Source organism: Athene cunicularia (assembly GCF_003259725.1).
Source record: "Athene cunicularia isolate RWA chromosome 2 unlocalized genomic scaffold, athCun1 chr2_part2, whole genome shotgun sequence".
Taxonomy (NCBI): domain Eukaryota; kingdom Metazoa; phylum Chordata; class Aves; order Strigiformes; family Strigidae; genus Athene; species Athene cunicularia.
Genome location: NW_020799096.1, coordinates 5,496,969 through 5,509,476, shown reverse-complemented (window position 1 = coordinate 5,509,476; position 12,508 = coordinate 5,496,969). Strand labels below are relative to the sequence as shown.

The 12,508-nt window shown below is 39.2% G+C and overlaps 1 protein-coding gene across 5 annotated transcripts in view; it reads right to left on the bottom strand.

The window, feature by feature from the left end:
* The window catches only part of ELMO1 (engulfment and cell motility 1), a 307,238-nt gene that overhangs the window by 30,015 nt on the left and 264,715 nt on the right, over positions 1-12,508 (bottom strand). The window lies entirely within an intron of this gene.

The window sequence follows — 12,508 nt, the reverse complement described above, 5'->3', positions numbered from 1 at the left end:
TGGGCAACTGGCCAGGTGGCCCTGGTTGAACAGGGGGGCTGGACCAGATGGCCTTCAGAGGTCCCTTACGACATCAACCATGCTGTGATTCTGTGAGAGCCTTACGCTACAAGCACATTATGGCCATACGCAATGAAAGAAAGAGAACTTGCTAAAAGAGACCTTTAGTCAGGGGAGAGAGAGAGAGAGAGAGATCGAGATCAGTTTGCCAAGGGTATTACAGATTGCTTTTGAAGCAATGCCATAAACAATGCAAACCAGAAAATGAGAATGAAGGATGGCTAGGCAACAGCCATCTATCTGCATATTAATTATCAGGAGAAAACTGCTGAGACACAGTTAACTAAGGGGAATTGCTTGGCTCTAGTTCAAATAAATACATATCACAGATTACTGTCTGTCTCTCTGCTTTCCTGGACTCATTTCCTTGGTGCTGGTGCAAATCACACACTTTGAAATATTTATTTGATGCTGTGCTTAAGTTGGCTGAAAAAACAATTTATCAGACTTAGAAAGGCCCATCCCACACAAATCTACTAAAATCTGCTAAAACCCAGTAGGAAATGGTAACTCCTCCTGGTACCAAAGCAGGTATGGCAGAAATTAACAGCTACACAATCAGAGGGCAAAAGCTTTTCCTGCACTGTTAATTTTCCTTTATTCTTTCATCTTCACCATGTATCTTAAAACAGAAGCTCAGCCCCTCAGAGGTTCCCTAATCATTCTGAAAATTTATTTTTTCACATATTTTATTGCTTCACATGTGTTGCCTCAGTCTTCTAACTCATTGCCTTCACTATGTTTTCTCATTTTGCTTCCTGAGATGTAACTTTTTTCTCAGATGTGATCTAAGCACTCATTTTACCTGAGTCCAGAAGGTGAAACTAAGCAAGTAAAGAAATAAAGATAATCTCCTTCCTTACTAGAGGGACTACATCCATCCCAGAGATCTACTTCAAGAGAAGCAAGATGCTTCTCCCAAAGGTGTTGGCTCAGGTGGGCAGCAAATGCCTTTGCCACACTTTCACTCCCTGGATGAAGCAGCCTACCTACACTCACTTGGCTGGGACCTTCATTTGATTGCATCCTTGTAGCTAAGATCCAACTCTTGGTAAAAATCTTGCAAACCCAGCAAAGATGAGCTCCTCTCCATCCACTCCTACCAATTTAATAGGTACATTGATATGTATTTGAGGAAGTCTTCTAAAGTTCAGTTTGATGGTAAAAAGCAACACTGAATTTTGTACTCTACACTTACATACTCTTCATTTCCTATACAGAAGTATTCGCTTTTAGAGGGTGGCCATGTGCAGCTAAATCCCTCTGAAGAGTTACTCAGCTGGTCTGCCAGTGGGAATCAGCTACTTCCCCATCTGAAAGATTAACTCCTGACTGCCATCCGACTGCTTAGAGGGATTAATGTCTCCTTGATTGCATTCAGAGTGCACTCACGAGACCTCAGCAGTCCAGGTTAAGAAACATGCTGTCACACCTTGGAAATAACAAACCGAAAGGCCAAACAACCATAACACCTGAACATTAATGGATTGTGCCCGACAAGGCAAGAGGCATATTCTTACTGATTTCACTGGGTCCGGATTTAATATCTAAAAAGCCTTAGGAAGTGTAACGAAGGAAATGTCCTCAAAGGAACAGTAAAAAAAAATGAAAATCCCACTTGGATTTTTAAAAATATCTTCTCTCTTCCTCTTTGTGCCTTCTTGACAATGACTACTTACTGCTAATTAATTTTAATTTATATTTTATATATTTATATATTATTAATTAGGACTAATTCTTATTAACTACAAGGAACGGAGAAGAGACTGGAAACTAACCTTGCCCACTGAAAACGTATTCAGCTATTGGTACCTCCTAACACTACTGTCGAGGCTCATGGTGAACTGGGCCTAATTTTTCACCCTCACAGAGAATGTGACATTCAGCTGCTGACTTTACTTCTGACTTCTCAGGTCCACTGAAAAGTTGTGCCAGACTGCTTTGTTAAATGTGGTTTTGCAGCCAGCCTGAAGTCATCATTTCTGTGGTGCCATGTAAAAGAAGCATGCAAAACCAAGTAGCTTAATTCAAACATGAAAGCCCCATCGCTGCTCATGGGATCAAATTCCCTGGGCATTATAAAGCAACAAATTAGTGCAATTTTAAACAGACAGACATAGTGTAACTGCTAAACTAACCATACTACACTGCTATATTAACTATCACTACCATATCACCTTGATTTTTCAGCACTAAACCAAATTTGCAAGCATATATAGTCCTGCAATAGCTTATGCATGCATGCAGTTCCAGTTTCATGCATTCATTCAAATAGCTGTACAAATCTGGTTTTCTGTTGCTTAGATTTAGCTTCTTAAATTCAGGCACTCATACCGGGGAAACAGCCTCTATGAGTAGTTTTTCTCAGAAAATAAACGGACAAACAAATAAATAAATACTGTATTTTAAGGAGGTGCGTATATGCAGATCTTCTTTTCAGTCTGATCTCTAAACCATTCATATGCTCATTCTTGGCTAAACGATGCAAAGAAGGTTCAGGTTCAGTAGACTTAGGCCACTGTCTTTATGCTTAGTTGCAAAATCCTGTATAAACCCTTGTCTCCCTTCTCTGGTACTGACTGTTGTGTTTAAACTGGAAACAATGCAAATTCCTCTTCTTTGCTATGATCTAGAAAGTTATTCACAGGGTATCATCAAAGACCTTCTTGGTATAGAGGCTCACTTTCTCCTGAGACAGAAGGCAGGATGTGTATGCCCCAGGCCCAGCACATAATGGGGTGATCACTTGCCTTGTAATGTCTATAGCCAACAGTATTTAACTAGCTGGCCAAAATGTCAAAGCTGCTGATTGCATTGAGTCTCCTGAGCATTCGGGAATCACTGCCAAGAACTTCTAATCTGTTCAGTTTCCAAAGCTGAGTTGCCAGCCTTTGATTACTGCTGTCTGAGAGACAGCACCAACCCTTCCTCCCCTCGTGTCTGACCTTACCATGAAATTAAAGGTATTCTCTACTCAACGTGATTGTACATAAACACCGTCGACAGTTGTTTTAATTACATTATGCTTTGCTACTCTTACTGAGAAATAACTGTTTCAGAGGGCACATTTGCTTTAAACCACGTTCTTTTTATCTGACAACCTCTCGTATGGTAAGAGAATCCTGAGTTCTGCATTACAACTGAAACAGGTAAATTCACTGAAGACGTGAAGAGAAAGGCAGTAGGAAAAAAAAACAAAACAAAACAAAAAACCACCAACTTTTTTTCATTTAATCACATAGGACCTTCTTCCCTGTATTTCGTATCCATCAACCTTGTCTTAAATTTCTGCAGTCAGTATCACCATAACATTAAATTATCTATTTTTTATTAAGCTATTTTAGTCTAGCTTTGTGTTTAGCTTATTTGACCTCATCTCTGTCATCTTACATTCTTACTACTTTGCCTTTCCAATATTTAGCCCCTCTTTTATTCTTCTTTCTCTCTCTTGCCATGACAACTTTTGCTTATGCAAATAAAGTCTCCTCCTTCCAGGATGGAGCAGAGGTCAGAACGCTTGGGCTCTACAAGGGGACAAAATATAAAGATGAAGTTGTCAATGTCAGAAAGAGAAGTTTATCTGGGCCAAATTCTATAGCAACCTTCCCACTGATTGCATTTCAGTGGCTTGTTTACAACTACGGGAAGCACCAGCCTCTGTACTCTACTTACCCCATACCAATGCAAAGTTTGTCACTGGCACTGACTGGAGAAGACAGGCTGCTGTCTCAGACGCCTACCATTGCCTGCAAGCTGCTGGAAATTTAAGTCTGAGCCTTCCACTCAGCAGACACACTCTTTCTATGAACTCACAGCATCAACGTTCCCAGAAACTTCTCTCAGAACACCCTGAAGGGCTGGATATTCACAACCCATCTGTGGAGCACCAGACAGGAGATGAACCTTTCTCATAGCTTCCCTCCAGTATCAGTGTTTCTTTTGAATAAGCATGCCCTTTCACATGTAATGACCCTCACAGCAGCAAGAATACATCCAGAAGCCATCACAAAAGCCACTAAGTTGTACTTGTAGTATCTTGGGGCACACATTACACTGATTGCTGCTTGGTGACTAACTCAGGGGGTTGTGTGTGTGTCAGTATGTTATGCTGACTGATCTTGACAGTCCACCTTTCTTCTGAACAGTCAGGACATAGGTATAAATCCTGAGCCCACATTATAATGATGTGCTTAGTTCAGTGCTTTCCTAATTTGGCTCAAAATTTGCAGCTATTGTGAGGCATGATTCCCCTATCTAGTTGCAGCATATGATAAAAGAGCAGCCACTGGACTGTGCTATAGAGACCCTCCCCGCCTACAACCAGACTTGAAGCACCTTGAAGATGTGAGAAGTTTTAAGGTGTCATTCAGTAGCTTTTCCACATAAACATTCAAAAGTCAACAAGCAGAAAACTGGAGGAAAGACATCTCTTCGCAAATTGGTTGTCAAGAATGTGTACCTAGTTTCCTTCCTATCTAAATGTTCCCCAAAAGAAGCAACTTGGTTTATACAGGGTAAAAAATGGAGAAAACATAATTTGGTGATTGAGATCCAGTTTGATCATGTTGGTCACAAAGGGATTTCCTTCAGTCAAATCCACAGAGCAGGCAAAAAGAAGACGGTAGAGTGAAATGGCCAAATAATTCTTAATGAGCAGCACTTACTGACAATAGAGGCCATAAAGAAAATCTAATTCTGAAGGGAAAGGAAATTACTTCAGTTTACAAGCAACCTGTCAACTCCTTTAATGAAAACTTTACATGTTTAACATGTATACCAGGTAATTCAAGATAATTTTTTAGACTGTTTCAGAGGATAAATTGTCTTAACTAGATCAATGGTTATATTTTCCGAGTACTCAGAAGAGTCATCCTGAGAGACTTCAAGGTGCCTGGAATGATGTTCCCTCCCTGCCCCACATACTGCAGTCTGTGAATTTACTACGCTAGTCTCTCGGTTACAGTCTGTACCAAGCTTCCACTCCACATTATTTTAGAATATTAATCCAAACACGCCATCCTACACAAGCAAATTTAAACTCAGTGCTGGCACAATCTAACCATGACAGGAGACTCCAAAATTCTAGACCATCTCTTCTATTACAGTCTGTGCACTCTGGAATTACAAAAAAACCTGTTTTCAATCATCTTAACTATTCCAGAACACAAGGACAGTTACTGTAGCCAGTGATAAAGAGGAAACTCTAAACCGTCTGGATGTACACAGCCACAGGAATAATTAAGTTGATTCATTTTCAGGCAGCAGGATGAGGAAGCATCTGTCAGAGGATTTAGCAGGTATAAGCTCTAATACATTTTATCTCTTAATTTTCTGCAGAGTTTAAAACTCATTGTAAAAAAAGTTTGTGTTGCTAGGGTTTTGGTGCTTTTTTTTTTTTTTTTTCTTCCCAAATTCTTTTGCTTGTAATTACATTTTTCTAGTATGAACCAAGATATCTTTCAGTCTGCAGAGACTTGAAACAATGTAATGGTTTTGATCAAGCTGAGCAGTCTGTTTCCATGTGGTACCAGTATCAATATCATTACCCAGTTCAGCAATGACTATAATTTTGCAGGAATACCCAGCATGAACAGATGAGCACACATAGCAGATATGACGACAGAGCTGAGAAGCAGATGTGACAGCAGTTCCACACAAGGGGTTTAGAACATCTATAGCAGGTGTCTGAAAACTTAATGCTGTAGTAATAGATCTCTTCAATGTGAAACCTTGTTCAGAGCCTCAGGACCCAAATACACTGCCTGTCCTCTGGTGAGGAAAAGAGGGAAGAGAACCTGAGGGAGCTTGACCTTGTACTGGATCCCAAGATCCAGAAGGTCAAGTAGTGAAGAAAGAAAAGGCTGAAGATGAAGCAAGGCACACAATTGATTCACATTTCAGAAAAGTTCTTGATTTTTCCAGCTTTTTATGTTCCCTTGACTAATGAATCACAGGTGTGGAAAATCAGACTGAAATCACAGTGTTCTTGGGAACTGATGAGCTGAGATTGTTGTTAATCCAAGACTAAGAGTGAGGGGATAGAGAATTAGTTACACTCTTGTAAGAAGGGAGGAATAACAGCCACAGGGCCATGAGCAGAAGACTGGTGATCACCATGAAACAAGGTGTGAAAGGCAGGCTGAAAGCAAGGAGGAAGGGGTCTGAGGAGTGACTGCATCTGAAGGGGCAGATGTAAAAAAGTCCAGTTCCCTGCAAAAGATTCCTGGCTCATCCTGCTGTCAGATGCCAGAATTTTGTAAACCATGTTCAGTGGAAATGGACCACTAATTGCTGCACTCTTGTTGTATTACATCTTGGGGCTCTGCAGGACGAGACTGTGGTCACAGCTTGAGTTGGTACTTTCCAAAGAAGCTCCCAGAATTCTGTTAGCTGCACTGATTATTTTTTTCTTGTATAGATAGGTTCTGATGAAGAACTACTGGATGCCAAGGAGGCCCTCCAGTTATTTTTTAACATTACCATTTATTTGCTCAATTAAAACCAGGAACAGTGGCAGAGGCTTTGGCTGGGAGCAAAACCAGCTTGAACTTGACTGCGAAAAAAGCAAAGGGCTACCAAAAAATTCCACTGAAGCATAATATGGCCAAAGGGATGGTCAAGAAGATGATTTTGACAATGAATGTGAACAGACTGGAGTGGACAAAGGAAAAAGGAAAGCAGGTACTAAAAAGGGTTTTATAAATACAGAAAAGTGACCAGAGAAGGAACAGAGGTTTCAGTAGGGAGTATCAGCATGTGGAGGAAGGCATCTATCTGGTTGATGGCTTGCAACAAAATAAATGAAGGGGTGGAAAAATTTGAAGGAAAAAAAAAAAAAAGAGGCTCTGATAGATGTATTTCAACACAAAATGAAGGCTGAAGAAAAAGAAGAAATGAGATCAGTGAAAAGGAAATAGGAAAAGGAAGGGTAAAATATGGGGGAAACAAATATTTATAACATTACGGCTCAGGAAACAGCTGACTGAAGAGAAACCTTGCTTAAGGACTGGCCTGAGGAAGTTGAGGGTAAAATTGATAGTAATAGAAAGGAAAGCGAACAGCAGTCCTTTACAAATTTGAAATGCATGTGGATTTAGAGTCGTCATCAAAACACACTTTAACCGTCTATAATGTCTTCAACCATTTTGGTAAAAGACAACATGAAAGCAGTCCACTGGTTTCTTGCAGGGCTAAAACCAGATGCTAAGGGTTTCATTCAAAACAATGCTAATCTAAACAGAGAAGTCAAATACCACTTATTTGGGTTGTATTGGGTTGAAACAGGAATGACTGATAAACAGGAAACCTCTTCCCCACATTTAATATTTGCAGAATATTATTTGCATCAGAAATAAGGAATTAATTTGTTTGTGCTTGGTGCCTTGAGGTAAGCAAAGCAAGAAATAAGTGCTGTGTGACAAAGCATTTCTGCCCCAGTAAAATGATGTGCAAAGTAAATATGACAGTTTTTGTAAACTTCCTTGTTAGTTAATTGAAGTCTTAGGTCAACCAATATTACATTATTTCCCCCAATGTCTGACAACCTCCTTTGGCAAAGTAAAACATGCAGAAAATCATTTGTGGGTGGCATTTAATTCAGGGTTTTTCACAGACAAAATGTACTGATCTTCTCAAACAAAATGTTAAGTGAGGGGAGGGGGAAAAACGAGGAGATATTTGTATCCTTAGTCATATACCAATGTAATAATTAACATGTCAAATAACATGCTTGTGAATTCTAAAGGAAAATAATATAAGAGTTACCCATGATTAGGAACATACATTTGGGTGCTGCTTCCCTTGCAATACACAGTTACATTAAATAGCACACACTAAATTAAAATTATCTGTTAATATATTGGCAAACAGCTGGTTCTACAGAAGGAAAGCAAGGACAAGATTCCAATAGGTAGTTTTTACTTTAGGAAAGTGGAAAAATCAAAGAACTCAAGTTCTGGCTATTAATGATTAATAAAAAAGACTCTCTAAATGGGCAGAAAAACAGAAAAAGTGGGGGAGCAAATTTTTTTAAAAAGGGGAACAGAAGGGGCTTGAAATATTACTCAGTACATCTGATAAATGGATAAAAATAGAAGAACAACACTTTGCATTACAGCTTCATATCTTAACTCCTTTAGTTGAGATAAAAACAAAATAAGGGCATGTCCAGCTGCATTTCTGAAAAGATCTCCAGGCTCTTTTACCAGTGCAAACCACTGTGTTGAGGTCCATCCTGTCTGAGGTATGAACGGCCACATGGAATTGAACATGGTCCAAGCCAGCCACTGTCCCTGCTCGCATTGTCCCTTCCCTTGTCTCCAGTCAACTCCAGGGACTCTCCAGCTCCAGCTCTAAATGGAAGGAGAGCTAGTGCACCAGGTTTGTGTCTTTTTAACACAAAAAGAAATGGGAGATCCCTAATCATCCAGGTGAACTACAAACACACCAGTTAGCACAAAGCACCAGGCAACATGGGGTCGGCAACGGCCTCTCTACATCTCCCCTCATGCCTCTCCTCTTTGCTAACCTTCTTCTCACAACCCAAACAGACCTTGAAAGTCCATTTACTGCACCTATAATTAACTCCACTTGTTTTGAGTAACAAATTCTGCAGCTCTATCACCTACTATTTTCCGTAATTCTGATAGGCATATTAATAAAAGAGATGTATGACCCCTGAGATTAGACGTAGGGAATGCCTTGCAGGTGTTGGTTAGCTGCCCAGAATTGTGGGCTGTCAGTAAGGTGTTGCTCTGGTTGGACACAGTGGAGGTTGTAGGCAAAAATGGACAGTACAAGTTGTTTCAGAACCACATGCTATTCTCAATGGCAGCTGGTTTTACTCTGATAAAGAAAACTTCACCTGACGAAACAGACTTTTTATCTTAAGTAACTGTTCTGATTTTTACCTTTTCCCTAATATGGAACTGAAGTTGAAATAATGAAAGCTTCTACGGAATAAAATAAATCTTTCAGGAATTAGTTGATTTAAACATTCTTACAGTACCCCAGAAACATGTCTCTATTCAGGAATCTGAGAAATGAAACATTTCAATTTTTCCCATGTACATTTTTCAGAGAAGGAGATTTGCCTATGAAAAATGTTCATTTTGATTAAACTCTGTAGGTGCAAAAGCTCTGTAATCTTGCCCAGCTTTGCTAGTACTTATGTGTTTCCCCATCAAGCCCAAAAGTTGGGCCACCACACAAACAGTAGAATTTCTTATTTGGTTGCTTAAAGTACCACTTCACAGTATTTCTGTTGCTCACATGAACAAAGGAAAAGAAAATGGTAAGTAGAAGTTGGAAGCTTCAGCTTTTTTTTTCCTGGACTTTAGTTAAATGGCATTCATCACTTCAATGCTACTTACTTTTTTTTTTTTTTCTTCCTGACATTCCATTTTATTAAAAAAGGAAAATTCCCAAAGTTTCTATCTAACAAAAATGACCAAAGAGACTGAAAATGTGTTTTTTGGATTCAGTTCTCCAAATTAGAGAACTAGATCATGCACTTAGGTTTTCCTGATGAATGCATAAACCACATGTTCAGCGCACTGGTGTTGGACTCTTTCATTCAAGCCCATTATTTGCACATCCTTCTAGTTAAGGTAAATGATTGAGTTCAACATCTAGGAACCGTGCAAAAATGCAGTTTGCAGATGTGCTATGCCTCTGAACAAATCTACATGTTATTATGCATCATAATCTATAACAAGCTGCAATATTTTTTTTAGGTAAACCCTTACTTTAGCATTTATGTCAGTGAAGAAAGTAGTGAGCTGAAAAACATGTTTTACAGGACACCAATTTTTTAGCACATCTTGTATTAATAGGCATTTCAAACGACAGTTGTATTGGTATCAGAGAGTCCAGTCAGTGAGTGACACAAAAATAAAAATAGTTGCATGAATTAACTGAATAATTCACAAAAATACACAAAGCAATGAAAAGATTAAATCTATCATGAATTGTTAGATGCTAGCTATAAAAATTATTCTGTAAATCTGGAGCTCACAAATTACTGACTTGACAGATCACAGTAAGTGTTGTCAGGACTATTACAAACCAAGATCTGCTTGGAACTGCCAAACACACACAAAATGTCTATGTCCAAGGAAAAGAGAAAGGAAAAAATGTTTTCATTGCCATGTAAAATGTTCTGAAATGATTGGATAATACCTTCATAAAATTCTGAATTAGTGCAGTCTAGTCCAATGAGATCTTTGCCTCAGGTAGTTGTATCATTACTGTGCTGGTCATATAAATAAGAACAACGCATATGATTGAGTTGTGGCACATAACCAAGCCTATAAGGAATTCAACTAGACTATTCTTAGAAGAAGAAAAAGCACAGATGACATCTTTTGCCATACCTCATTCTGAAAACTGTAGTGGAATGGTTTATGGCTTCAGAGACCTATCTTTTTGATTGCTGCAAAAGAGCAATCTTTTCTCCCCCAGATCAAAGGGAAGGTTTTTTGGGATCTATATGCACTACAGGAAAATAAATTACTCCCCAGGATTGATAGCAGTGATTTATCTGACACCTGACACTAATATCAGCAATTCAAAAGCATTCAATGACCTCAGTTTGATTACAAAACTGATCTGCTAGCCAGAGAAATTAGAATTGGAACAAACCAATTATGTTACCCAATCCTTTGCTTCAGGAACAAGGATAGAGTTCCTTAAGCACAGGGCAAGCCATCTATAGTTATATGAAATCTTAACTGAAGACCTATCAGTGACCATCAGAACTGTGTAGCCTGGTTCCAATGCTTCATTTCCTTCACTATGTGTATAGAAAGCACCTGAAAAATCACACTTTTTTTGCCTCCAGTGAATACTATGTCAATACCACATTCTCAATTTTGTTTTTTCCCCCTGTTCATTTTAGTCATATTAAATCAGAGCCAAAGGAAATTTTCTCACAGAAGGATTAAGACAAGATTGCAGTATTTGGCTTCAAGTTTACTTCCCACTATTGATTTGAAACTAGCAATGACATACACAGAAACACACACATCTCCAGAAACACATCGATCCTGCCTAGGAGGGTAAATAATGTCTTAAAATAGTGTTATTTCCAGTAACCAACTAGTGAGTTATAGATGGAGAAAGGCTTACAATCTTCCAGTGATGGAAGACCTTTTCTCTGGTAACTTGAACGCTATCACTGCACTTTTCCACACTGTCATAAATCTGCACTTCTTTCCATATTGTCATTAATCTAAATTTCTAATCAGCCAGCAGACTACTCCTTTCCTACAACTCCAGGAATATTTACTTTGCATCTTGGGGCAGGAAATATATTTAGAAATAAATGCAAGCTATTTGTTTTCCTTTGAAAGGTTAGAGACAAATTCTGTGCACTCCAGATTGCATCAGTCAACAACAAAAAAAAGTATTAGATTCATTCTAAAATTCCCCTACTGCCTTATACATGATTACACAAAAGATTTGCTATGGTAAATTTGCTCAGATCCAGGAAGAAGCCAAATGGGAGATGTCATGCTAGAGTGAACATGGTTCAGGGGCACAGACATAGTGGTTCAGAAAATCGTTTCACATGTTGGTAACAAGGAGTCTAGAACCATTTCACATTTTGGTACCAAGGAGTCTATCATCATAAAGATATGAGGATGCTACTCCCACTTTTGAATCTTCTGCCATACTGTGTAATTGGAGTGCAGCAAGAGCATGTGAAGCAATGAAAGCAAAAGTTTCTGTAAATATCTTCTACTATTTTATCCTACTGGAAGTCAGGCAGAAAGGGGGAGGAAATTCCTGTAAGGGAAAGATTGGTGGGATTGATGCAACCTATGTTTCTGTGTATGAAGTGCTCATGGAAAAATGTGGTAGAGTCACGAGGAAACCATTGTGTAGTAGCAAGGCACAGCAAATGGGAGGGGGCTGGTATTGATGGGGCTGTAAAGTCAAGGGAAGGTAATAAAGCTTCAGGGAGGGAAAGGTGATCACGGCCTAACTTGGAGATGACTGTGTAAAACATTATCTGGAATTCTACCTCATTTTTAGGATAAAGGGTGTAAGCCTGGATGAACCTGGAACCAATACAGAGCAGGTATTTTCTCTAAGACAAGATACACCCAATAATTAAACACCAGACTCTTTTGGAAACCCCCATACACTCTCTTGCATCAAGAATCTATCAAGTCCAAAGACTGTTGAGAACAATCAGCCATCTCTGGCATTTTCTCTAAATAGACTACACCTATCACTGGCTTTCCACTGAAAAACTGAGGTTTCCTACTGTTTTCTTAGCACTCCCAAGTCTGCCCAGCAGAAGGCAGATGCTTGCACTGTCACTGCTCCACAGCACTGCAGTCAGTTCAGCGAGAGCAAACTTCCCATACAAAACCACTTCTTGTTTGTATCTTTTTCTAACACCCGCTACTAGACTAGAATTTCCCTGACTTTCTTTTTTAAT